A 25,925-nucleotide genomic window follows, 5' to 3' on the forward strand; every position below is an offset into this window, starting at 1 on the left:
GGGCAAGTACGTTTAGTAGATAGCACGTCGAGAAGAGGTCAAGTGTTTGAACCTCAATAACTCCGTTCTTCCGGCTGGCTCATTAAAGAGACGGGAGAAGAAGCGGCTCGATTTAGCCAATAATTTTCTTTTCTTTTTCAAAACAACGACTTTAATCAGTTAATATATTTAATGCGATAACGGTGGGAGATTTAATATTTTTGCCAGTTTTATTACAGCAAGTGGGGGTCGAGAGCCAGTCATCGGAGTCTGGCGCTGAACTATGACGCTGGCAATGATGAATAGGCCAAACGCAATAGGGAGAGGGAGCGTGCCGAGATTATAGCAAAATCTCGTCCCCGGTGGCAGGACGTAAGACCATTTTACGTTTATTACAAAGTGCGGAGTGCAAGACCTTGCCAATCAAATTATTGTTACATCCCACTCCGTTCTGCTGACACGGCCTGACGCCGGGAAATTAATCGCCTTCTCCCATCATCCCTCTTGATCTATCAGCCCTATATCCGTCTATCCAATAGAGCGGACACTTTCTAAATATGGAGAACTTGTTGCGCCCCTTTCTAGTTTTGCTTAAGAACTAATATTATTTGGCCATCCAATTAGTGGCTGGAAAGACGGTAGCAGGGGAACATTAAAACCTTCTATTTCGTCCTTGTTCTCACATCTATTACGGAAAAGTCCAGAAATGTCAGCATTATCTCGCTACTCCATCGCGACTCCAATAAAAGCCATTAATTGGGAAGTTAAGTTATTTTTCACGAAGGTTTTGTCGAGGATCTAACGATAGGATAGCTTTTAAAGCTTTCATTCCTTTTCTTGCCTTCTTCATCATCCGTGCCTTGCATATGAGACTTTTTTAACGCCCTATCTACCCTTCTGATAATCTAACATCTCTGACCACTCTCATAATTAATAAGATATTTATTTTATTGCTAGTAAACTTAATTACTTTTTACGCTTAACTAAAATCGATTCGTTATAAAAATAACATTTTTTTCCTTTCCTTTTTACAGCCAACTTTGCTCCTTGTAACTAAACATTTTTTAAAATTTTTAAATAATCTTTAAAACCGTTTCATAATTAAAACTTTAAAATCTTAAATCTGTTTAAAGCCTATTAATAATTAAAAATATGACAAAACTAAGTAAATTAATTTTCTAACTTTAATTTCTATTAATAATATATTCGGATATTTATTAAATTCTAATTGTTTAAGAGCTTTAAAATATTAAATTTTCCGCATTTTTAATCGGAAAAAGTATTTATTATATCATTTATTTAATCGATTCTTTTAAGTGCTTTCTGAATCTTTAAATTTATTATATGTATATATATATTTTCCTAATAGTTTTCAATAGCGATTTTAAAATTTATAATTTAATTGAGGATCTTTTTTTCCTTTATAACGACATATCTATTATTAGTAGGGTTGCTGTTGCTTTCATGCATTGTTCGATCCTCCTGAGAGAAAAGATAAATTTTTCTACTTAATTAATTTATCTTTAATTTATAGTTTGAGTTGTTTTTACGCGTTTGTGTGGTACAAGTTACAATAATGTAGTGTACATTTTGGTGTACAGATATCGGAATTTGATCTGGTCAGTTCATATAGATAGCTTTGCACAGTTCCTTACAGAGAGAAGCTTCGGGGTTGTTTGCTTACAGCTGCCCAGAGATCTTTTGTGTGCTGGTAGAACAAAAGTCGTCATAAACATGTTATTACATCTTATTGACATACTCTGCCCATATCCCGAAGGAAAGGACTGTTGTTGATGCTACACTATATAGCTACACTAGATTTAAGAGGATAAAAAGAAGGTTCGAGTTACTGAGAATCTCAAATTATATTATACTTGAACAAATCTAACGGATATTTTAGGCATTTTTATGTATTCTGCCGACTGGAGTGTACGAATTATGTGTTTGGGAGTAGAGAAGGTGCTGAATTAGGATATTTCGCCCGGTTAGTCCGGTGTGGAAAATAATTTCGGAGGGTAGGCGAGAGACTAGAGATGATTAAAAATTTCTTATGTAAAGTTAAAGTATGTGTCAGGATCTTTGGAAATGATTTAATCGTCGGCATTTATCTCCGAATGTTGATTGCCGCATCACTGGCTTGCACAGGAAGATAATGTGATGTCAAAAAGTAGGAATTTAAACATTATACGATGTCAGAGCGCATGCACCATTCAGGCTACTCAGCCACTTTGTTTATTTAAATTCCTGACCGTTGTAGGGCGAAGTGTCAGGAGTATAGAGGAATAGCAAGAATACCATGCATGCCTATTGGTGCAGCGTCGATTATCGAATGGCCTGCACATCTGCATGGCCACTGATCAAATATGCATGACCTCGAGATTGTGTGTAATCATGTGTGTAGGATGAGACTGGCAGGAGGGGCCATATTTTGCACCTACGCGTGATTAATCTCTGTAGCAAAGCGAGACAGAGGAAACTATCCATGACAAGGGATTTCGCTTGACCAAATCTCCTATTGCTGTCGTGGTCTCTCAATACCACCTTCTATAATAATTCCATCTTATATTAAAATAGTTTTTTTATTATATATAAAAGCTTTTCTACTCTCGAGATACCAAAAAAACATATTGAATATTTAAAAAGTCACTTAAAACATTTCGTATCAGTTAACCGTTAGGAAAACATATCTTTTTTTATTTTTTAATGTTCCTTCTGTAAATAGTCTCGAAAAATAAATATCTAGGAAATGATGAAATAGCTTTTATGCGATGATAAAATATCAAAAAAGTCAACCCAGATGCTTCTTGAAAGGGGAGTTCGAAAACATTCTCATAGTTGCCTCCAGACATTTCTTTTCTGATTTTATTTGCTGAAAAGATATCGGAGAACATGAATATTGACCTTGTATCGTTAAATATTTGATCTGATATTCAGTTATGTAAAAGAGATATCTTTAAATTTCAAACTCTAAACTAAAACAATTGCTCTTGCATATGAGATCTGTTTTCCCTTTTTAATAACTCATACTGCGGATTTTTCTATGTAGTTTGCCTTCACAACTCCTTCCAACGGTGCATAATTTAAGTTTATGGGGTGACTAAAGTCATATTATTCACGCTAACTTATCTAGCGGCACTCTTTAACAATTATCTCATTAACTCCATGAGCAAATATGATGCTAAATTATGTCAAGATTAGCTTATATGGTAGTTTTTAAACTGCCCCCTTTTTGCTCGATGAAAATTATCAGTGTCGTTTATAACGTTTCTTAAACAAATTAGGATATATTACGAATAGTTGAACTGCTTATATTTTATATATATAAAAAATAAGGAAAAGTTATGACATTATCTCTTTAGACACAGTTTTCATATAAGCATAGGTCAGTCATACATCAGCAGCGACGTCACATAAGTCGAATATCAAAAACCTGTTCGAGAAATATAGTATCGAAATATGTCAGCTGTCAACCACACACTCCGTGCTCTGAAATATTACGTAGCACCAAGTAGAAAAAGTAAAAAAACAGAACATTTCAACACTAAACAATTGCCTTTTCCCTAAGTCGGAATTAAACTCTCTCCCTCTTACGTGCATCTGCATGAAATTTTATGCAACTTACATATGTTATATACACCATTCGAGTATATTTTTTCGATGACTTTTTTGCTTAACGTAGTTTCCTAGGTTAGTTTAGAAACCTTATCTTTAGATGGGGTGTCAACACCTTCCTTAATGACTAGAAAGAGTTGTCTCGAAGGTGATAAGTCACCGCAAGACACAAGTGTCGAACTGACATCTACGGCCAACCCGTGATGCACGTACAAAAAAGGATAAATAGCAGGCCACCCCATAAGTTTACGATGGTGTAAAAGTTTGAAAACCATCACTAGGAGACATAATTTATGACAAAAGGGGCGAAGAACGGTTATATTGTTTTGCCTATAAGTATTTTTTTATGTATATGATTTTTTACATTGTCATTCGGCCACACACATCGTTTAGTTTTAGAGAAAATATTTTTTCCCACTTAAAAATTTGCTTTTAAATTCCTTTGTATTTTTCTAAATCGAAAGCTGAAACATTAAAAATAATTTCTCATTTAAATCCAGTTATCTAGTTAATGATTGATCGAATGACTGGTATCTGTAAAAAAAGGAACTCATAAGTTGAATAGCATCAAAGAGACATTGATATATATATATTTATATTCTTCAACACGAGTTGCATAACAAATTTTTCTGTCTATACATAAAGGATGTATCGTTCTTATCTATATGTTGGACGTGAGATGATTTCCCCAACTGAGATAAACATAATTTATGATTAGTTGGATGGAATTTTCATTTTATACAGTAAAACTTGGCCATCATTAATACTTAGTATGTGATAAAAAAAGACATTTAATACGTGACTATCTTTCAAATATAACTTGGATAGAAATTATCACATCTAAATTAGTAAATCCGCATATTTGGATGTAAACAGGTTACTTTATATAGCTAGAAAGAAGGGAACCCATTTCGGGATCCCCGTCTTATCACAGTAAGCGCCCTTATTAAAACGTCTGAATCACCTAAAAGAGCCCCTTAAGGAATGGGGCCACCCCTATTTATGAAGTTATAAAACTTTTATAGTATCCCAAATCATGTAAGTTTAAAAAATCCACTATAATTATCCAGGTTAATATCAATTTTGTTCAAGTGACATGTTCAATAATTTTTATAGTCTTCTGTCGCTTTTATGATCTTTCTTATTTAATGGTTTTTATCTATAACGTTTCGTCTGTAACAATATTGACAGGTTTGTTAACTAATTCTTTGGTTTGAAAAAAAATTATATTTAGAACAACAGACAAATCAGGATGAACCATTAGAAAATAGGGATTTCGCAGAAGTGGGGAGAGTTGTAGTAGTAAATGACGGGAGGGGAAAAAAAAGGAAGAAAAAAAAAGTCCAGTCAATTAGAGTATAGCAGAAAGTCTGTGATCAGAGAGTAATTGGCGACATCGTGCTTGGGCGTGTAACCCAGAGTAGCATGAGGTTTCCAATCAGGCCAGTTTTAGACGAGGTGGTGTTTATCAGTGGCTATCGTTGGGTAATTAAAACAGTTTCTGTGGCAGCTAAGAGACGACATGGCCGCGGGCTGTAATGCCCCACCTCGCCATAGTGTCAGTGATACTCTGACCCAAGCGGTGTCACATCTAGTTAACACGAGACCCAGAAGGCAATGCTGACGGAAAGATCACTTCAAGGTCACTTTCTGCAAATAGTCAGGTGAGACCTTTTTTTCCAAATGCTACCTGTGCCTTTTGTGTGTAACGGTTTCCATCCACCCAACTTTTTTTCTTTGCAGCTCGGTATTCATAACGAATAAATATTCGTTTGTAACTATGTCAAATTGTCACTTGTCAATGGATATTAGATAATCATTGTACGATAATCATGATTTAATATGCCACTTGTCCCCTTTTTGATATATTTCCTGAACTACTTACTTCAATTCATATTATTTAAAATGTTCATAAACAATATATTATAATATATAAATGGACTAAAAACCTCAATTTTTGCTATTCGAGTTTCAGAGGAGCGAAAACTCGTAATTTGATACCCTGCATACGGGGGAAAAATTCTCTGATGAGATAATTTACGGTCGTGATTTCGCAATACATCCAATTAAATGTAGGATTTTCGATCGTCGACGTTCACTTCTTTAAGATTGAGTTATGAGTCGGAGAAGACAGATTCTCCTTCAATTCATACAGATATATGAGGTCGACATTATCAACATCCCCTACATCAATAATTGAATTTTAATGCAAACACCTTACGAATAAAGTAAGACAAGTTTGCGAGTTATTTTTCACGAAAAATCTGTAGAAAATTCGATAAAAATTTCTCTCGATCCGGCATTTAAACTGCCGCATGCAAGAATAATAGATATTCTTTATGCGATATACATAAATAAAAACGGTCCCGATCTTGTTAACTTCTCTCTTTACATTAGAAAAAGATTAAGAGCCGACATAGAAAATATATTTACAAGAAGTAAAGATAGTTTCTAAAAATGAATAAGTTTAGATAAGTCACTATCATTAATCTATCCGGTTCTAGTTTGGCGTGGATAACGGACAACATTAGAACTTTCTTGGACCTTGGCTGTCAACTACGGAAGGTCATGTGGTGAGGTCTAGATCTTCGGCGACAGTCCCTGCCTAATTGGTCGTTTAAATGCAGGCCAGCTTCCATTGAGGTACCACCAATAATTGGCCTGATCTGGCAACTCATAAATTTACCGCTATCTATGCTGAGCCACCTGAAGGGATTATGTCTCTTATTCATTGCCTCTCCGCTTTCTTACAAACGGATCTTGATATAAATATTATCATTCTCACTTAAACGTTAAAAAAAAGCGAAAAAATTTCTAAGTTAAAAGGTTTTACACCTAAAAATTTCCGTTTAAAAAGCCATATATTAAGATTTTAAATCGGTAAATACGGTTAGAAAGCTTATTTACTGTTTCTGTCTATAATTACTCGATAATTGTCACACTTGCAGCAAGCTGATTGAATTATCCAAATTCAAATTTACAATTGACAATCTGTAATTAGGCTAAAATTAAACGCGTATAATACATTTGAAGCAATTTTATTTTATCGTTTGATTCCTGTTTAAATATAGAAATATCGCACGCTGTAGAAAAAAAGCCAGTTTAGAAAGAGGAAAAAAGAAAAAGAAAAAAACGTTCGGCGATACGTCTGAGTAAATATATCTCTCGTTTACCATCTTAAGTTAAGTTCCGATGGGGGCGACCCTGTTGGGGGTAAGGCCTACGGTGCTACTTGCCAGATATATTAGCTGCATTAGCTCACTATCTTGAGCTAGTTATCCACTTTCTCATAAAGATGGTCAGAGTTATATTTAGCTTTTTTTTCTCCGCTGACTTTACTGGTTGTTGTAAGTCACTACCCACTGCAGGCTGTCCAGATGAGTTACCTACGCGATAGGTCACGGGGTGTTGCTTATTCAAGCAAGAAAAGCGGTCTGAAAAGAAGAAAAAAAAATACGTTTAATACATTTTTTGCTTTTTTTTCCGACTTCCTTCGGTCTTAATCGCCGACGTGAGTAGCGTTTGTTGACATTACAAGGAAATTTGCATGGCTGAAAGAAGACTTTATACAGTCACGGGGATGCGTAACACATTTGCTGACATCAAAATTAAATATCGCTACATTCCAGCCGATTCATCTATTCTGCTTCTATGCCAACCCATACAAGCTGACTACAATGGTTAGCTTATTGATCTTGAACAACTAAGCGATGGCGAAAGCAATAAACAGTCCAAAGAGGTGACTACACAATAAAGAATGCGTTGCCGTTTCACAACAACACCAAAAAGATAAGAGAAACGTGTTTGCGACTTTGCATTGCTTTGATGATTGGCGAAAAGCGGTATTAAAACAGACGAGAGGTCTCGGAGAACAACTCGGGAAAGAGGCATTAAATATGCCATAGAAATTCAATGTTGGCTAAACATCTTTCTTTGCTTCCATAAAGACAATTTAACGATGCAGTTTAGCACCAACATCTGCCTCTTTCCAATTGATATTCACACGTCATATGAACCCTTATATAACTCGGATATAACTTAGTCCTTGCAATCGAAGCCGCTGAAGTATTACTCTTTAGGATATCTCACTATAAAGTCCATCAGTCTTGGACTGGATTGTCGCAGCACACGGGGGCCAACCGTCCCTCCCTAGTCTCAGCTACTTCGTTAAGATTTATAGGTATATTAAGTGACTCGGATGGTGGTCATCCATACCAATGAGTTGCATTCGGTCAGCTAATAAGACAAATGAAAAAAATACATATATAGACTACGCTACACGAGTTATGAACTTATCTATTGCTGCTACCGTTTTGGCGCTTACTTAATGATCTCCAAACGTCGAATGCATTTTTTATTTCCCATCTTCCTGCCTGGTTGCATACCTAGTCGTAGATGTCAACTCAGCTAACTCTACTAGATCTTTTGAATGAACAAAATGTCAATGATATGGGTGACTGATCTTTGTCAACAATCTTTTTCTTTTTTTCCTTCCCCTTCTTCTTTTAAGTAGGCGCTGTCTTTAAACTCAGCTCTCTTAGCATTTGCGGCTACGAAGATCCAGATTTCTATATTAAAACTTTAATTCTCTCAAGCATTGGCCTAAAATAGCCGAATTAAGCCGTTTAATTGCTGCAATTTTCTACGGGAAATAACAAAATTAAACGAAAGCAACTCAGACAATAGAATATTTTAAAGTAAGAATATTCATTAAAACTCCATTTTTATTAAATTATAGGGATTAACGTCAAGCTATTAATGACTAAAACACGATTTGACAAATGAAAACATAATTACTTTAACGGTATTGTTTGCCCATTTTCTTTAAGGCCCATAGAATACAACAAATCATTTCCATTGAAATAAATGGTAAATTTATGTAAATTTAATTACGCTAGCTTATCCGAAATATCATGTACGTTACAATATTTTCGAAAGTAGAGGGCATATAAGACTACTCCAGTAGGGATAAAGCATACTCATAAATAAAGTGTGCCATTGTGGGAATTATGAAAATCTCACTTTAATCCTATCAGTTCGGTAGCGACACACATAAACAGGGAATAAAATTTAGCCGCTCAAACTAATTATGAGATGTCACACAATGTGTCAGCCACGAACTTGATGACTCAGCCACACCAACGGAGACAGGAGGGAACAAATTTCTTGTAACGCTCCTCTACGTGCTACAACGTGAATATTTTGGCTTAACAACTACGGTTCCTGCTGCGTATATAGACGGGTGGATAGGTAACCCAATAGAATACAAAGAGACTAACTTCTTTTCTTGACCAAACGGTCATCTTCATGCAGATGCACACTTTCATAATTAAGAAAAGGTAAGACCTACATCCCTTCGCCAGGGACATTTTCTCCACAAAATCCTGACCTTGCACCTACTTTACATCATTTTCACGCTGTAGATGGATAATTACGTCATTTAAAATAATAAAATTAATTATATTAAATAAGAAACTTTCCTTGTCATAAGCTCGAATTAACGAAAAATCATTTATTACTTTACAAGGTGTAAAAAAAAATTAAATAATTTTTAATTAATTATATTCATTTTTTAATTACAAAAATTATTATTTTTTTAAATAAATATTTTAAGATTATTTCAGTTATTTTTTTATTAAATCAGGAAGATTAAGAGATAAATGTTGCAGCATTTTTACCAAGAGATCAGAATCTTTCCTATGAAAAAAATAATTGTAAAAATATGCGGTTACACCCGGTTTGACAGCATTTTAAAATATTAAAAAAATTATTCATAATCTATAAAAATTGAATTAACATTTTACGCCGTATTTAAAGTTGTTCACCTCTCGAAATGCAAATTTATCTCGAAAAATAATAATTAAAATTAATTATTAATTCATCAAGGAATAATAATATTCATCCAAACAACACGCATTGCTATTATTAATTTTTAGGTTGTTGGATGAACATTATTCGTCAGATGAATTGATTAATTGCGAATACAAGCGCCGTTCTAGTTTATAAATAAAACTTTTAAAATATTAAACGTTTAATTATTTTTAAAAAATTCTCCACATTTATTCACGAGAAAATTCGAAAAGTAAATTGATTTTTATACTAAACTTTGGCATCTTATAAAATGCCGTGTAATTATTATAATGGATCGATTAAATTTATGCATCTAAAAATCTCTCTTTTTCCTTGTTTATCACCGTAATATGTGATTTATTCTAAAGAGCTATCATTATTTATCCGCCAATTCTAATAAATAAAATCAAGCAGTAACGCGCATTACCGGATTTACAGAAAAAAAAAGAAAAAAAAATGTTGCGAGGATGGTAATCATCTCGTTGGTTTATGTCATTCAACGTCTTAGCAAATTTACAGCTGTGTCCAACAAGAGTGTCAGTTCATAAGTTTTCATTCAGCCATGTTCGTACCATCAATGTTGATTAGTGCTTTGGCGATGCAGTCGACCTGTTACGAACTTCCTCAGAGAATTTCGTATCTTGACATTGATGGCTTTATAAATATGAATGTACTTCATCCTCAGAAGCTACAAAGTCAACTGATCAGTAATGTAAATTTAAGAAATGGTTCTTTTGAAGAAAAATAACGGTGACTAACCCGCATAAAATTTTAAGAAAGAAGAATTTAAATCATCAACTGTAAAAGAACTATCTGGAGAAGAAGAGAGCCTGAGTTAAAAAAAAAAAGAAAAAAAGAAAAAAAAAGCATTCTCCGTAACAGAGATCAATTTAACAAACTGGATAGGGTGGTAGGGAGGGAGGCAAGAGTTAAGAATGCTGACAAGAGGCCCTGATTACCCTTTGCGAGGACCAGTTAAAATTTGATAAATCGAATTGCGACTCTATTCGTACTGGATGGGCCTAATTGGTTAGTTGGCTGAATACGTTACGATGGGTTCCTTGTCCAACAAAAAGTCTTCCGAAGATTCCAAGGGAGGGGAGGAAAAAGAAAACGTTAGTAATTTGGGTTAGGAAGGAGGGAAGAAAAAAAAACTATTGGGAGGTCAATACAGGGTGATTAGGTCCCTGCTATCTCCATCAACCTGATAAATGACTTTATCAATACCATTCGTTCATTCGGTTATAGCCAGGTAGATGGTTTTAAATCATGGCAACGGCTTAACACCGAATGAATTTTTAATGTCAGTTTTTCGCATTTATTTTAAATCGTTAACAGCTTGAAATTTTTAATTTTTTCCCCTTATACTTTTTAAAATTATCCTCGTCTCGACTCGAGTACCTGTGTTGAGCCAAGTAATGCTATCTCTATGGATTCGCCCGAGTGACAAATTATTTAACAAAATTAAATATGTAATGTCAAAACGCTCATTAAGTGTGGAAATTGCTAGCATGGTCTTAATAGTTAAACATCACAGGTGGAAACAAGCTCCGGAACGGTCGATCAATGCTCCTGATGTTCTCTTTTATAGCTCCTGACTCATAGATTCAGTCTCCCCGGCAAATATGAATAATATCTTGATTGAGCTTTATTGGGGTCAGGACCGGAGTAATTGGCTAATTACGTGTGACGACATGCTAGCGGGAGATGGGGTGGTACACTCGGATCAATACATCACAAAAGGGAGGAGGAACGGTTGACTGGCTGGATTGATAGCTTTATAAATATGAATGCTGCTGGATGATGGCAGATTAATGTTGTAGGCTGGCTGATAGGTTGCCACTTGTCGTCGCTGCTGACGCGGTAGCGTCAGAGAAATGGACGGGAACTAACTGTGATTGGAAAGGAGCGATACACCAATCTCGATCATGGCGTTTATCCCTCCCTCGCTTCAAAGTGGCGGTAATTATGATGGGGGTTTTTTTATTGATACCTGAACTGTGATGGAATACTTTATAAACACTGCCAACTTCTTTTTAAACTGGCATAAACTGTGATGTAAAAAGTATCCAATTAAAGTTTACATTTAATCGTTAAATTTGCTTAAAAAAAGTATAAAAAGAGTTTTTCTCGTTTCCCATGCGAGATGGATGAGTGCAATTCTCCCTTTACAGCTGTACTTATTCTAGTTTATACATCTCGATACTAAATAGGACAGGTAAAAGTAGATTCGGCGCAACACATCCCATTTACACAAAATACTTCTTTGTAGAAAATCAACCTTATATACTCTAAACCAGACCTATTTTCGCAAGTACTTTTTTACTGTGTTAAAAGCAATCACAGAAAATTGTCTATACCAGTTGTTACGATCGTTACTCTCAGTTAAATTTAATGTAACCACCTGTTATTTTTAAAGAAGTAAGCTTTCAAAACGGCAATTATGCCAGAGTAACATATATATAGAATTCTATTTTTTAAATGTAAACTATAAAGTTACGACTGTCCGCCAGTACGAGGAAGTTGCCGTCGTTTAAATTTTAAAGTTTAGTGACGAGAAAAAGACGAGCACTCGATCAATTAAGCACTCTGACAGTCGAACTATTAACCAATTGAACTAAGGAATATTCAGTTTTTAGAGAAGGAGCAATCGGAATAGTTGAAAGACAATTAATCAGACGAGGCTCTAGAGACTGCATGATACGGCAACGGTGTTGACAAACATACTTCTGGAGAAGGAAGGCAGAAAAGAAAAAATGACAGAAATAGGAGATTAGTGAATAGATGACGAACGGTAGTCTCCACCCAAAGGGACCAAGAATGCTTCCACCCCTTCTTCTCCACTATGGTGGCGATGATGGATCATTTATTATTTACTGTGTTGGAACTGTGGTGCTGTCAAAGGCATTGGGGACGTCGATGAGTCCCAACCAAACAGCAGAGGATCTTGGCACGAAAGCTAATATCTATACGTCATCAATTACCGTATCTCTTCTCTGGATGTCTCTGCAACCTGCGGCTACCAAAAGTATGCAATAACACTGTCTCCTGTATGATAACTCACCATACTAAAACAAAGCAGACAACCACCTCTTCCTATCTGTCACACAATGCGAATTTTCTTTCTTTTTTTATCTACGCTTTTATTTAAAAAGTATCGATTAAAATATAAATTTATAGCTCTTTTTAAATTTTTTTCAGTTAATCTAAATTAATTCTAAAGTTAGAACCTTCTCCAGCCGGGGTTGATTTATAAAAGGCTGGAAGCAAACTCGGCTGTATCCTAAGTCAACACAAAACAAGTATCGAGGAAAAACGGTCATAAAATGGAACTAATTTTCCGATTAGAAGTCAACTTAATGGATAAGTACTCTACCGTTGATGGGACTATGCTAAAGAAGCATCTCCCCCTTTTTACTCTGTAGTCAAGAGAAACAGCGGGAGGGAAAAAAACAACCTGATTGGAACTGGGTAAAGTTTCGAAACTTTTTTACTTTCTCTTCATTGATTACTCAAAGGTAACAGCAGAAACTTTTGCGACGAAAAATAACGTACAGTATACCCAGCTCTGGCTAAACAAAAGAGTAATTGAGACAAGTGTTGATAGTCAAACTTTGATGTCTTTTACTTTTCTAATTCCTTTAAACTTAATAATCATTAAATTTAAAAGATTTATTAAACTTTTAAATGTATAGAATTTAGAAAAAGTAAATAAAAAGTTAAGAAACAAAGTTAGTTGTCGAGCGCTTCATCATAGGTAATCCTATCCAAGTCTAACCAAGACATTGGCGTAAAGATAATCTATCGTTTCGCACCACAGAGAGACTAGTCAATAAATGGTGAACCACAAGGTAAGTGTTATCATCAGTAGCACACAACCCATCCTGTGCAACGATACAAATGGACAGGCGAACTGAAGGGATTAGTCCAGCATGTGCCATTCATAATGATGGCAGGAACCAGCCTTGGCTGGGTATTAGTACACAAAACTGATCACCTCTAAGGGATATACAGTGGACTAGACAGCTGGCGATAAGAACTAGCAGGAAGAGAAACGAAATAACGCACTTTCTACCAATGGGAGCGTGTGACTAACTTGACTGTCATCCCTTCTTTGTTCGCAGCCATAAATTGAGGAGATTGATCTGAATACCATCGATATGGAGGAACTAAGTTCATAAGTTAGCTGTTTGGTATGTTGGCTATTCTCGACGTATCAATTTTGAAAATCTACTTTTAAATATTTAAATAGTATTTCTTCTCTTCTTATACTTTTATTCCGGCTTAATATGCGGCCGAATAGAGAAGACGGCTCTAGACTGGGGATGGAGTAAGAGTAAGAAATCAATTGAAAAATGGCAGCAATTATCCTGACAGATAAAATCATGACGTCATATATAAATTTTTCTGTTTTCTGGATCGAGACGCAACAAGGATAGAATCGAGTTAAATAGCATCTTTTTTCCTTTCCCCACGCACTTCTCTCCCAAGGGGTGCTTCATGACGGGATGGGGAGAGCGCTATGCAAACGTGCAGACTTCGGCAGTGCATGAACTGGATGTGAAATCCATGTCAACGTCTGCAGCCGTTGTTTATTTAGTACAGGAGCACCGGTGTCAAGAGCTTTTATAAAGCTTTTCATATTGTTGGGTCGGAGAGCTATGAAAAGGGATTGGTTGATATCAGTAAGTCAACAGAATTTCGCCCCCTTTCCGGATGAAATGAAGCTAGTGGAATTGACTGGAACCGTCATAGGATAAAAGTAATGTTAAATTGAATTCTTGGCAACATCAAAGGTCAAGTCGCTCCGAGGAACTCTCTCGCCTCGTTAATGCCTTGCAGTTTTCTGTAAATGCATCTGTTTTGTTTCTCCACTCTTCGCCACGCTGTTAATATTAGACTTTAAAGATCGAGTGTTTATTTGGATGACTATCATTTTCCGTCACTTTAATATCAACAAGCTTCTTTGTTCTGGCAGAAAATGAAGACAATTATTACTCGGCTTTAATTAAAGAAATCAACTTCTGCATCCTCGCACCAACTTAATTAGAGATAAAAGTTGGACGAGTTCAATTTTATAATCAAATATTTTACTTTATGGATTAGTCGGGCAGACAGTTTAATCTACTTTGACACGGAGGCTTTATTTTTATAAAAGAAAACTAGAACCTTGCCATTAATTCTAGTTATGATGCGGAACCAGTCGATAGATCTGGGTTGCCGAACAAATCTATTTTACTCGCATTCGATATGGCTGATTTTTTCTAGTTGTGCAAATCTCGCCGAGATCAATCAAAAACTTTAACAGTTGTCCTCACCAACAGGTAACCCCCTCTGATCTGGTTTTCGTGTACGTTTGTAGCAACAAAGATTACGGAATTGTTACTTGGGCGCTGCAAGAAGTACGCAGTCTTACCAAAGCACCATTACTCTACGGATGAAATGGTTTGAGGGATCACCGAAAAAACATCATCCGTTTTAGGATAATTGTGTTGGGGTGGTAGAAGAGGACTTATAGGGACCAGGAGTATATTACCTTCAGTGATACGGTCTATACCTTCTCACCGTCTCGGGACACTAGAGGTTTGACAGGGTTGTGTCTGATGAAAGCAATCAATCATAGTTTTTTCTCGCCTTTTCTTCTCTTTCTCCACTCCATACTACTTTTATGTGCTTTGGTTTGATCTGAACTCTTGTTCTAACCAGAGATAAAATATACTTGGGGTCAGCCTTCGAATCATCTCTAAACGGGACTAAACGTAATAGTAATAAATTGAATATTCTTCACTTTTACCGTATCCTTTGTTGTGTCTCGTATTCTTCTACAGTATCCGGCTTAGTGTATAAATATAATGTAATATAAAAATGATAAAGGTGCGGGAGGGGAAGCGCGGCAGAGAATTAACATTCGTTTGGGATGCAAACAAGTCCGGAACATAGAGGGTCCCGAGAGGGCATTACATGAAAGCTGTGTCATGCCATGTCCAATTCGCAACGTACACTGACTACATTTAAAAGGTCGTAGCTCGACACATATCAGTCTCTCTCCTTCAGTCAATACAAACATTGTAAGTCGCTAGTTAATGATACTTTATACGGTTGGGCTCACGTGAAAATACCATCTGCTTTGTGACAAGTGATGCGTGAAAATGGGAGCAGTCGGATATACGCATGTGCAAGATCCCATCATCATCATATAAGTGTGGGGTGTCACCTCATCCTTTCCTTCATAGCCCGTTAATGAAAATGTCCGAGTCAATCAATGAGGTGCTAGTAATTTGTTTTAAAATCCATCCCGGCAAATGTTGTTGTCACCTGTGAGGAAATGGTGTTTTGATGACTTGGATATTGCAGTCTTGAATATTTAATCCTAAACGTTGACTAAACTGACATCATCGGATTTGTCGCCTGGATGTTGTCCATTTGTCCTAACGTTGGTGTAGTTAGTCACCTCCCCAGACACAATTACAGCTAATTTCTTATTGATCGTGCCACTAATGTTAAAGTTTGCAATAGGTTAATGAAGATTCGTCTTATATCAAGTTCACTTTTAAATATTTATTGGGTTTCAGTTGAGAAATTAAAGAGACAGTTTAGCAAGTGTTTGATTTGTGTCTGCTAATTTATACAATCTTATAGCAGATAGCAGTCTTAGCACGATTAAGACTGTCATAGTTCAATATTCTACAAATTTTGATGATAATTACGTCCGGCCTCATTCATTTTCTTATCGAATATTTCTTAATGGATGTTTTATTATTGTAAGATAACTTCTACCTGCTACAAACACTTAAAGATAATTAAAAACGGGATTAAGGGATCTAACTGAAATTATCGTTCATAACTTTCCAGCTTATCTTCTCACTTTTTCTCTCTTTATTACCAATAAACTGTGACTCCTACGCACTCAAAACTGATTACAATTTTTTTAATTCCCTCTTTTTTTTATATAAAAATATTATTTTCAATTAATTACATCTATATTCATTTTTTATATCATATAATTTAACGTTTCTTTCTACGCAAAGTGAAAAATAATCCGAACTCTCGCCGAGAAACTTTAAAAGTTTGATGTTTACAGCTCGCTAATTAAAAAGGTTAATTATAATTAATGAAGATTAACAAGATTTGTCCATTTTTGATTGATTTTGTCGTAGTTGAACAATAATTAATTTTAATTAATTAAGTTTTTTTTAATTTATAAAAATTTTTTCTTCTTGTAAAGTTAAATTTGTTTTTCTACTGTAAGCAAAAAAAAAAAAAAAACTAAACTATTTTGCTAATAAAATGTTTTATTTCTTAGATAATATCTTGATGAATGACTAAAGAAGCAGCACCGAACTAAAATATGCAAATTTTCGAACATCTTTGATCAGGTAAGCAAGCATCTTTGTTATCTGAAGTAAGAAAATCTTCCCACTCAATTTACAACCTTTATAAATTATTAAAACTAATAACGAACGAAATTACATCTTATTAAATATTTAATATTATTTAACTCCGTTTCTAATTCCAATAAAACAATTAGGTAATTTTGAAACATCCATAATTAACGAACAATAACGTATTTTCGCATTATTGCTTAAAATGCTCAGACTTTAAAAATTGATGGAGGATAAGAGGGATGAATTTCGATCAAATATGCTAAGCTGCTATGCGGATAATGATGATGTGGATGTGTTGAAACAAGAAGAAAGAAGCTAATTTATGATGATCGAAATTACACGCATCCTAAGAGATATATATATATATTTGGAGAGACAATTCTTATATTTGTGCTATTCCTGACAGAAGAGCTGGAGGATGTTTGGCTTGCAGTTACGAACGTCGCGAAGAACACTGTTTATATATATTTATACATAGCTTTATGCCAAGAGAAATTTTCTTTACGATTGTCATGATGATAAATTTCTTAGCATATACAAATAAAGAGCCATATAATATAGATAACAATTATAATCTGGGCTTATATGTAAAGTACCGCGTTTATGCCAGACTTATCCAGATCCCGACGATGATATCTCGGACGAGATGATTCAATGCGTTATATGCGAAGATTTATATCACGCAGGGTATTTAGCAAAGGTTTTTTCAATAGATCCAGATTAAAAATGAAGAGATTTTGGCCATTGTATAAAAATACAGGGATTTTTATCATTTTATAACGTGTACTTTAATGATGTAGCATAGCATTTTGCAAGGAATCTCGAGTGTTCTCACATACTATTATTGTTAATATATTAATTAAAATCGTTAAAAAATTAGATTATTTAGAAGAAAATTAGTTTTAATAAAGGATATCAACTCTTACAATTTAAAACAGGAGTGAATTTCATTTTAAAATAATTAAAAAAACGAATTTAATTCTGTTTCTCCAAGCAATTTTACATTTTTGAAAGGAGAATGCGGAAGGAAACCGTAAATTTCGGTATTATTTGGAAGTGTAAGGTTAAGAAAACTGCTTATATTTATTCGATGGAACCGATTCAGTTGTTTTTATATAGAACAAAACAAAGCTAGTGAAGATAACCGATCGTTGTATGTAAGAGAAATGGCAACACTTCTAAGTCTCGGTAGATAGGGCCAGATGAAATATATCCTCGTATATAACTCTATGATGGACCTGTTAAGCGAATATTTTAAAAAAATGCCACATTAAAAAAATTGATGGTAGAAAATTTTAGAAAAACAAAATGCACAAACGTCGCCAAATTAAATGGAATGAAAAAACATATGTCAATTATTTGTTGAACGTTTAAGTTTGAATAAAATATTTGTATATAAAAAATTTAATTAAAAAGTGTTTGCGAAATGTGTGCCGCGCTTACCGAATTAATTTTAACTCATATCCATCTTTATTAATAGTAGAATTCGTTAGCATTAGCGTTGGAGCGAGTAATCTTCAACGAGGGGGATAAGGGATTTGACGTCATTGGTAGTAAGATATATCCTTAAGTTGAAACTGTTAGAGGAATCAGAGTCAGGTCAACTGGACAGCTGTGCACAGAATTCTCGTCAACTGGCAATGTGTCCCTCAGTGGTCATTTCAGCGACGCCGAAATCTGGTATCGCTATTATTCGCCATTGGTTTGCTCCATTCAATTCAGTGCGGGACTCCACATAGCATCCCGGTCATGATTTAATGGGAGATCTCGCTCTACGTGTAATCCCGCCATGGACATGAAGCTTCGTCGAGTGCTTGGTATTTACATTGCTTCCTACTTTCAAACCAAACAGTTTCAACTTCTTAATCTTCCCTTCGACCGCGGGATTGTGGGAGAAGTTGGCCAGTTGTTTACCGTCCCGCTCAGGTGTAAATAATGATAATGCCGGCTACACTTTTTATTTATTAATGTAGTAAACGATATATTTTATTCATGTTTAATTTAACTGTTATTTATTATTCTATATCCCCCGGAGATTGGCTGATAAAAGTAAGAAAGGAACTTCGTTATAAGACTCTTATAGATTATCGTCAGAAATATGAGCTCTGGGAGCCGGATCTGCTACTGGCCACAACACACAGCCTCTTTTCTACTAAGACCAGAATTAAGGTGTTATCCAGTTGCATTCCCACTAGCCGTTTCCACTAATGAAGAGCCGTACTAATTGCACTCCCAACGTCTGAGGGAGGAGGGGGAAACGGGTTTAATCTCCCCTCCGACACTCTACCCACTTCTGGCTCCTAGTAACAATCTGCTGCTTATTCCACCTTGGCTTTATTCCCTATCGTAACAAGGACGAGAATGCGGGGGCGTATATATCTACGGGGTTAAGATTTCCAAGAATGTCTGGGTAACAAAGGGTTGTGTCCGAACCACAAGTTGATCGACTCTGTGGTTTTGAAGTTTCCATGGCAACCGACGGATGCAGGACCGGAACGCCAAGATGAGCCGAATGCCTGTTCTGCAGGGTGGATGCTTGGTTGATTGCGACTCTTCTATTCACAGGTGTGGTTCCATTTGTTCATTATCGGATTAATTATAGTCACATAGTGTAGTAGATAGTAAAGATACTGATGAAAATTGCTTTAAACTTCGTTTAGATTTGAATATTTTAACGAAAAAACGCTAAACTCAAACAGGTTTGTATTATACATTTTAATAAAACGCGATGACATTGTCCTTCTTTTACAATTGTATAATTTATAAGTTATTTTTATGTTTCTTTTTCCAACTTAAAAATTCTTATTTATTTATTTAGTAAATTTAATGATGATAATCCAACTTTCTATCCGGATGAGAGAATTTCCATTACGTTATGAGATTAAATGCAAATAAATAAATATATACATATATTTTTCTTAGTTAGTTATTAAAAATTCATTTTATATAGTTGTATTTTCTTAAAAATATGTTATTTTCAGTTGAAATTTCGTATGTTTACAGAGATTGTCGCCTTAGAAAGATCAAATCTGAATAATTTTATTAATATGATGGAAGCCTTATTGTTATAAATAATAAATGAAGCTAGTGCATGGGCTCATTTGGAGACTTGGCTTCAATAAGTGCTGGCTCCCTCTTGTGAGAAAAATCTGTAAGATGGAGGAGAGTCCGAAGATATTTTTTCCCTCTTTCCCCCTCGTCCCGACGTTTTAGACTTCGGCTGCTCGCCTATTTTCGCCATTTTAAAAGTTTAAAATATTCTAGACTAACCGAAACTAATCAGATTAATTTAAAATAATAAAAGCTTTTTGCAGAAAATCGATGGAAGCTTTAAAAAAATAATAAAAACCTTTTAACGATTTTTGAATAGTCTCTAGTTTGATTTATTCGCCAGAAAAGTCAAATTATTGTATAATGCGAGCGACGAAAAGTGCACTGTTTAGTTAGTTTACGTTTATCCTCTTTCTCTCTTTTTTTATTAATGTAATTTAGATAGAGTGGATATCAAATATTAAAAAGGATAGACTTTTTAAAAGTATTAAAAATGGATATTTTAATGACGTTTCTATTTATGACGCGAGGGGGTAGTTTGGGCTTTTTTATATATATTTTTTTCGTCTTTCATCTCTGACAAATGACTAAAGCTCGGTTCATAAAAATCTTTTCTTCAGAATCCACCAGGTAATTGCCTTATTGGATGGAGGGGATGATCTCATCTGTGTGCAGGTATCGAGTGAGTAGAAGCAAACATATCCAATGGTTCGAATTATGGCCATACAGTGAGTGGTTCAGTATCCTTAATGTTTCGAACTACGGTTGCAGAAACTTAGGAATAGAACAGTTACCCGTTTTTATTACATGACGGTTCCAACGATAAAAGTGACAGCAGTTCCTGCGTTGAAATCCCTGCAGTTAGTTCTCTGATAGGCAACGATTATTGTCTAGAAATCTATTCATCTTTACTGTTTTTACCGAATTATATTTTATATCTTTCTATATGATATATATATATATAAATATATTTTATTATTAGAGCCATTCTACGTATTGGATTGCTTAATTTTCGCCGTTTCTAGCGCGGAAAAAAAAGGATAAATTATTTTTTATCCTCCCTCTTTATCCATTTTTTAAGAAATAATTACGATCTCATCTGCCTAACAATAAATTCGCAAATTAAACAAAACATTTTCTTCCTGACCAGATAAAAAGACTACTACTTATTTCGTCATAATCCTCTGCCACTATTTTTTTATAACTACCTCTTCATTGCCTAACCTTGTACTTATAGTGCCTCTTGACAAATTGCCAATTGATGAAATTGGCCAGGGAGCAGAGATGCCAATTATGTTTTATGGGTTCCTGACTACGACCACTTTTCGTCTTTTGATTTCAAACTTCTTTAATGATGTCCGGAAGGTTAGTGGGAATCACCAACACCCAAAATGACAATGTCAACAAATACATCTTACTTCTATCATAATTGTGTGTATTTATATAATATTTAGACAGATATAACGGCGTAGATGTTCATTTTTAATCCAATTTTCCATCTCGTCCATTAGTAAACTCTTTATTAATCAGAATAGAGCGTTAGAAAGAATATCTCGGCTGATAAACTGTGTAATTTACTGATAAAACGAACCAGGTGGTTATCTTTAACTTCATTTTAATAATAGAATATTTTTAAATTTACAAGAAAATATCTTCACATATTTTTATAGATAGCTAGAAGAGGACGGACTAACATTACACAGAGATAGAAGGTCCCTGGGCAGTGTAACCTGGCCACACCTTCAGCTTGCACTTCAACGTATAGACGTTTTGTCACTGTTGGTTGTAAATTATGTCATAAGCTAAACCTTCCTATTTTACACTCAGCTTGCCCGTTACTGGAAACCTGCAGGGAGAAAGAGAAAACGTAAGATTTACAACAGCTATACCTAAAAGACTGACAACAGGGAATGGAATATCTCAAAACAACGGGGAAGATTTTCTTAGAATCGATTCTTAGATAGTTTTAACAACTTTCGGGCGCCGTATCGAAAGCATTTATTTTAAACACTCTGCAACTAAAATAACTTTGTTGTCGTTTTAAAATTCCTCCAATCTAGCGTTATAAGCGGGGGAAAAATAATAATAAAAAGAAAAAGAAAAGTTTTGTTTCTTGGTTAGACGAGTAATGTTTAAACTTTAACTATCGATAGGGCAAACAAACATTTTGTTTAGTTTAAAAAGCCGAGTTTAGCAGATTGCACCGTCTAAAGCAGGGTAGGTCCAATCACCAGAAAAGAACCCACAAATCATTAAAGATAATGATCCAAGTGGAGAAATAGCACTGTTCCAGACATTCTTTGTTGATGTTTTCGACCGAAGGATTACGCGTTTCTATTTAAGGAGAAAGAGAAGAGAAAGTCAAGAAGAAGAAAAAAAAAATTCGATATTTTCCTCCACTAATCATTTTTAATATTTATAATAATTTTTCCACTTTTATAACAGATTAATGGAGCCATTAAGCGGGAGATTTGGCGGGGAGAAAAAGTAAAAGGCGGTAAGATAAGAGAAAAATCTCATAGAGGAGCGTCAGCTTAAATCCTTATTGAGAAAGCTGAATGAACATGGCGGTGGTTCCCTTAAGAGGACCTTCGGGTGGCTTTAGTAAGTATTGAGTCCTCACCACCATATGTTGCTATTTCACACTTGATTAACACTAAAACCTGACTGAAATACAGACAGAAGCGTCACAATACACGCTCGCCGGCGATATTTTTTACAACTGCACAACAAAGCTAGTGGAAAAAATTACTAGAGCAGCCGACATGGAAGGTACAATAGCATCGATGTACGGTAGATCCGAGAAAGGAAGGATGTTTTGTTTAACAAACAGTCGGAGAGATAATCCGTTCAGCTCGGAAGACTTCCAATACCAGTCGATATCTGCGATAGGATGGAAAATCCTCAAAAGATGACCGTTTCTACATCCCACAAATGAGAAGTGTAGCATTTCCCATTTGCCTTCCATACATCTGTCAGTTAACAATGAACCTTTCAGCATATTCAATATTACATTCTACTAGTTCCGAATACGGTAAATATGTTGCTTAAGATCCAGCTGCCCATCCCATACATACTTAATTCGCTATTTAAATTAGGACCCAAGGAAGTTATACGAGTATAAATGGCAAAAACACAAAAGGGCTTTGTAAACCAACGTAAACGAGTATCTTTTCTGGTAAAATAAGTTATTTAGACATTTCTATTCTGATAGGAGAAGACGAGTTTGTCAATTGCTAGTTTACTTGTCAAAGGACAAAGAAGGCGAGTTTAAGGAGAAGTAAGGAACGTTCCATTCAATGTATTTATCCAAACTGTTTTGTTCATCTCGAGTAAACACGTACTAACCCTTTAGTGAGCCATAAAGCAATTGCCCAGTTGCTCTTGAAAAATAAAAACAACTTTCTTTTCTTTGACCATTTCACCTTAATTGAGACGAAAAACTGTAATAAATCGTGTCGAACAAGGCTAATTCATCAGATATATAAGGAGGCCTTCAGGCCATTTCCAGCCGCCATCGACCAAATAAATAAAGATATCGACTGATTAAGAACAGAAAACCTTTAGTAAAAGAAGCAAGATTGCTGTTTATCAATCTACAGTAATTAACTTTGCCTCTACAGACAACAACTCCCTCTGCTGTTTAACTGAAGAACTAATTCGGTAGAGCAACTTCTACTTTTAGTCTAAGGCTCGATTCCGGTCGGGGATTTATTAAATTGAATAGGAATAATACGGTCGAGTTTATAAAAGTCGTGTTTTTTAATTAAAAAAAATAACAGGTCGAAGTAAAAATAAAGGTGAAAAAATTTGTTATTATATGAGTTTTGTTAGTTCTTAGTTGACATTGATAAATGTTTCAATTTACTGAACTCACTAATCAAGATTGAAAAAAGGGACAGATCAAATTAGAAATACTTCAACGAATCCCCAAAGACTGTACAATTTTTCTTTGATATCTCTACCGCACTAAACGTTTTTATCTGTTGGATTCTTTTTTCACTTCCATCTCTCTCTCTCGATATTTTCCTTAGAAATAAATTAGAATGTCTTACGACAGTTTTTACATTTCTTTGTCAAATAAGTTATGTTCTTAAGTTTTGCTTAGATTTGCGCCTAATTTTCTGACTAATAGCCGAAGGAAAGGAAAGAAAAAAATCTCGCCTTTTATTAATTTAATTCCTACCAAAATGTATGGAGAGAAGAGATACATCTTTGTAACCAACTCGTTCGATATTCTACGTTTATACAATTTATTGACATAGTTAAGTTAAACAAAGTTTTAATAAAGCCTAGCTCGAGAAATATTTATTTATTTTTATTTAATTCCGATCAAAATTCAACCGAAGATGCATTTCAATTCCGTTTTAAAGTAACTCGTTCTGATGTTTACAGTCGTGTACTTACTCTATCGATGTTTTATATTTAAATTAAACTCGTTGATAGTTAGTCTACTCTTAGAAACGTTTATACATTTTTTCTTCTCTTTTTTCAGGAAGAATTAAAATACTAGAGGCTATATCGAAGTATTAAGCGCCCGTAAAATTCCAGCTACTAACTTAATTTCTATAAAACTCCAGGAATTTACTAAATATCTGCAATACATACAATACAGTAAACTGTTCAGCAGCTGTTCGGTACACAGTTCTAACAGATAAATTAATATATACTTTATCGTTTTTAATATCAATTTTAGATCTTTTTGTGAGGGGGGGAAGTGTTTAAAAATAAAATATTTCTCTTTAATATTATAATTTAATTATTAAATAAACAAAAATGCTTTACGTGTGTACAGTTAAATGATGACTACGACCAGTTTATAGATAAAATTGAATGTAAAAACTATATTTAGCCTTCGGTTCTGACTTTATTTACGGAATTTTTATGCTATAAAACTGTCTAAATCCTTATAATTAATTATCCTAAAGAATTTCGAATTGCTTAATTTAATTTTGTATAGGACTTAAAATGAATTCGGAGTAGTTTTCTTTTTCCTTTTGCTCGTTACAATACGCAGTGACGAATTGTAATAGACGCAGGCCTGCAAGCAGTTAAAATTAATACTGAACAAGGCCTAAATTTAGTCATAGATCTTCGTCCCGCTGCCAACTTTGTTTATGCTTTTTTCTTTTTGTAGACAAGGAATGTTTAAATAGATCTGGTTATTATTGTGACTAATCACTATTTTTGCGCCTGCAACTTTGTTTTAAATTCACTAGACTACGTCACAAATATTCACCCCTACGTCAACGTATTGTAAATTAGTAAGTTCGTAAAAACAATTGAGTATGCATAATTAAAATTAATACTTGGTTCTGCTTCTGGCTTTGTTTATATATTTCGGTAAAAAAATAATATATATTTAAATGTTAATGCACGCTTGAGCTATAATTAGCATTAATTATTGGCTGTCATGCGTTTGGCAGAAAGAATATTGCAATCTTCTTAATTGCATTAATAAATAAAAAGAAATTTAGCAAGTTTTTCTGCAAGATATTGTCCGCGAACGCGTATTTACGAGACAGAATGCTTATAAATCGAGATAAATGCCAATTTTTTATGTTAATTATGGTTTTAGATTTTGAAATCGTTTAGAGCCGACAGCCAGAACGCAGCTTGACGCATGATCCAGTAGAAATGACTTAAAATCCTATAATTTCTTCCAATTTCTGCATAGTAAAATCTCGAAGCGTAATGCAACTGGCCAAAAAGGGGTTAAGATATGCAAAGTAAATACGCAGTTTTCCCATTTTCCGGTAATATCTACGTCTCTCGGATTCTAATATCATTAATTGTCTTGGGTAAGAGCGGACGGAGGGCAGAAGAAAAAAAAACTATAAATCAATTTTTCTTGGAAAAACTTCCAACTACACCTTTCTTCCCATTTCTGAATGGCAACATTAAAGTATTATATAGAGTTTTCTTTTTTCCTCTTCGTTCGGTTATTCTCTTCCCTCGCAATTTGCTACAGGATGACGGCGACAATTTGCATAGAGCCCACCAGCTGGGGTCATCTCTGTAATGCAACCTGGTAAATATGCAAAGTTT

At 34.7% G+C, this 25,925-nt stretch overlaps 1 long non-coding RNA gene across 2 annotated transcripts in view; it reads left to right on the plus strand.

Moving 5' to 3' along the window:
- Positions 1 to 25,925, plus strand: part of LOC136982972 (uncharacterized) — a 70,810-nt gene that overhangs the window by 13,033 nt on the left and 31,852 nt on the right. Inside the window, exons 4-6 of one of the 2 annotated variants that reach the window (XR_010881958.1) lie at positions 16,745 to 16,817; positions 16,970 to 19,391; positions 19,830 to 21,392. This is a non-coding gene — a long non-coding RNA (uncharacterized lncRNA). Of the gene's footprint in view, positions 1 to 16,744; positions 16,818 to 16,969; positions 19,392 to 19,829; positions 21,393 to 25,925 lie in introns of those variants that run through there. The other variant, XR_010881957.1, reaches the window with a different exon arrangement.

Source organism: Centruroides vittatus, unplaced genomic scaffold (genome assembly GCF_030686945.1).
Source record: "Centruroides vittatus isolate TY-2023 unplaced genomic scaffold, ASM3068694v2 contig_875, whole genome shotgun sequence".
NCBI lineage: Eukaryota > Metazoa > Arthropoda > Arachnida > Scorpiones > Buthidae > Centruroides > Centruroides vittatus.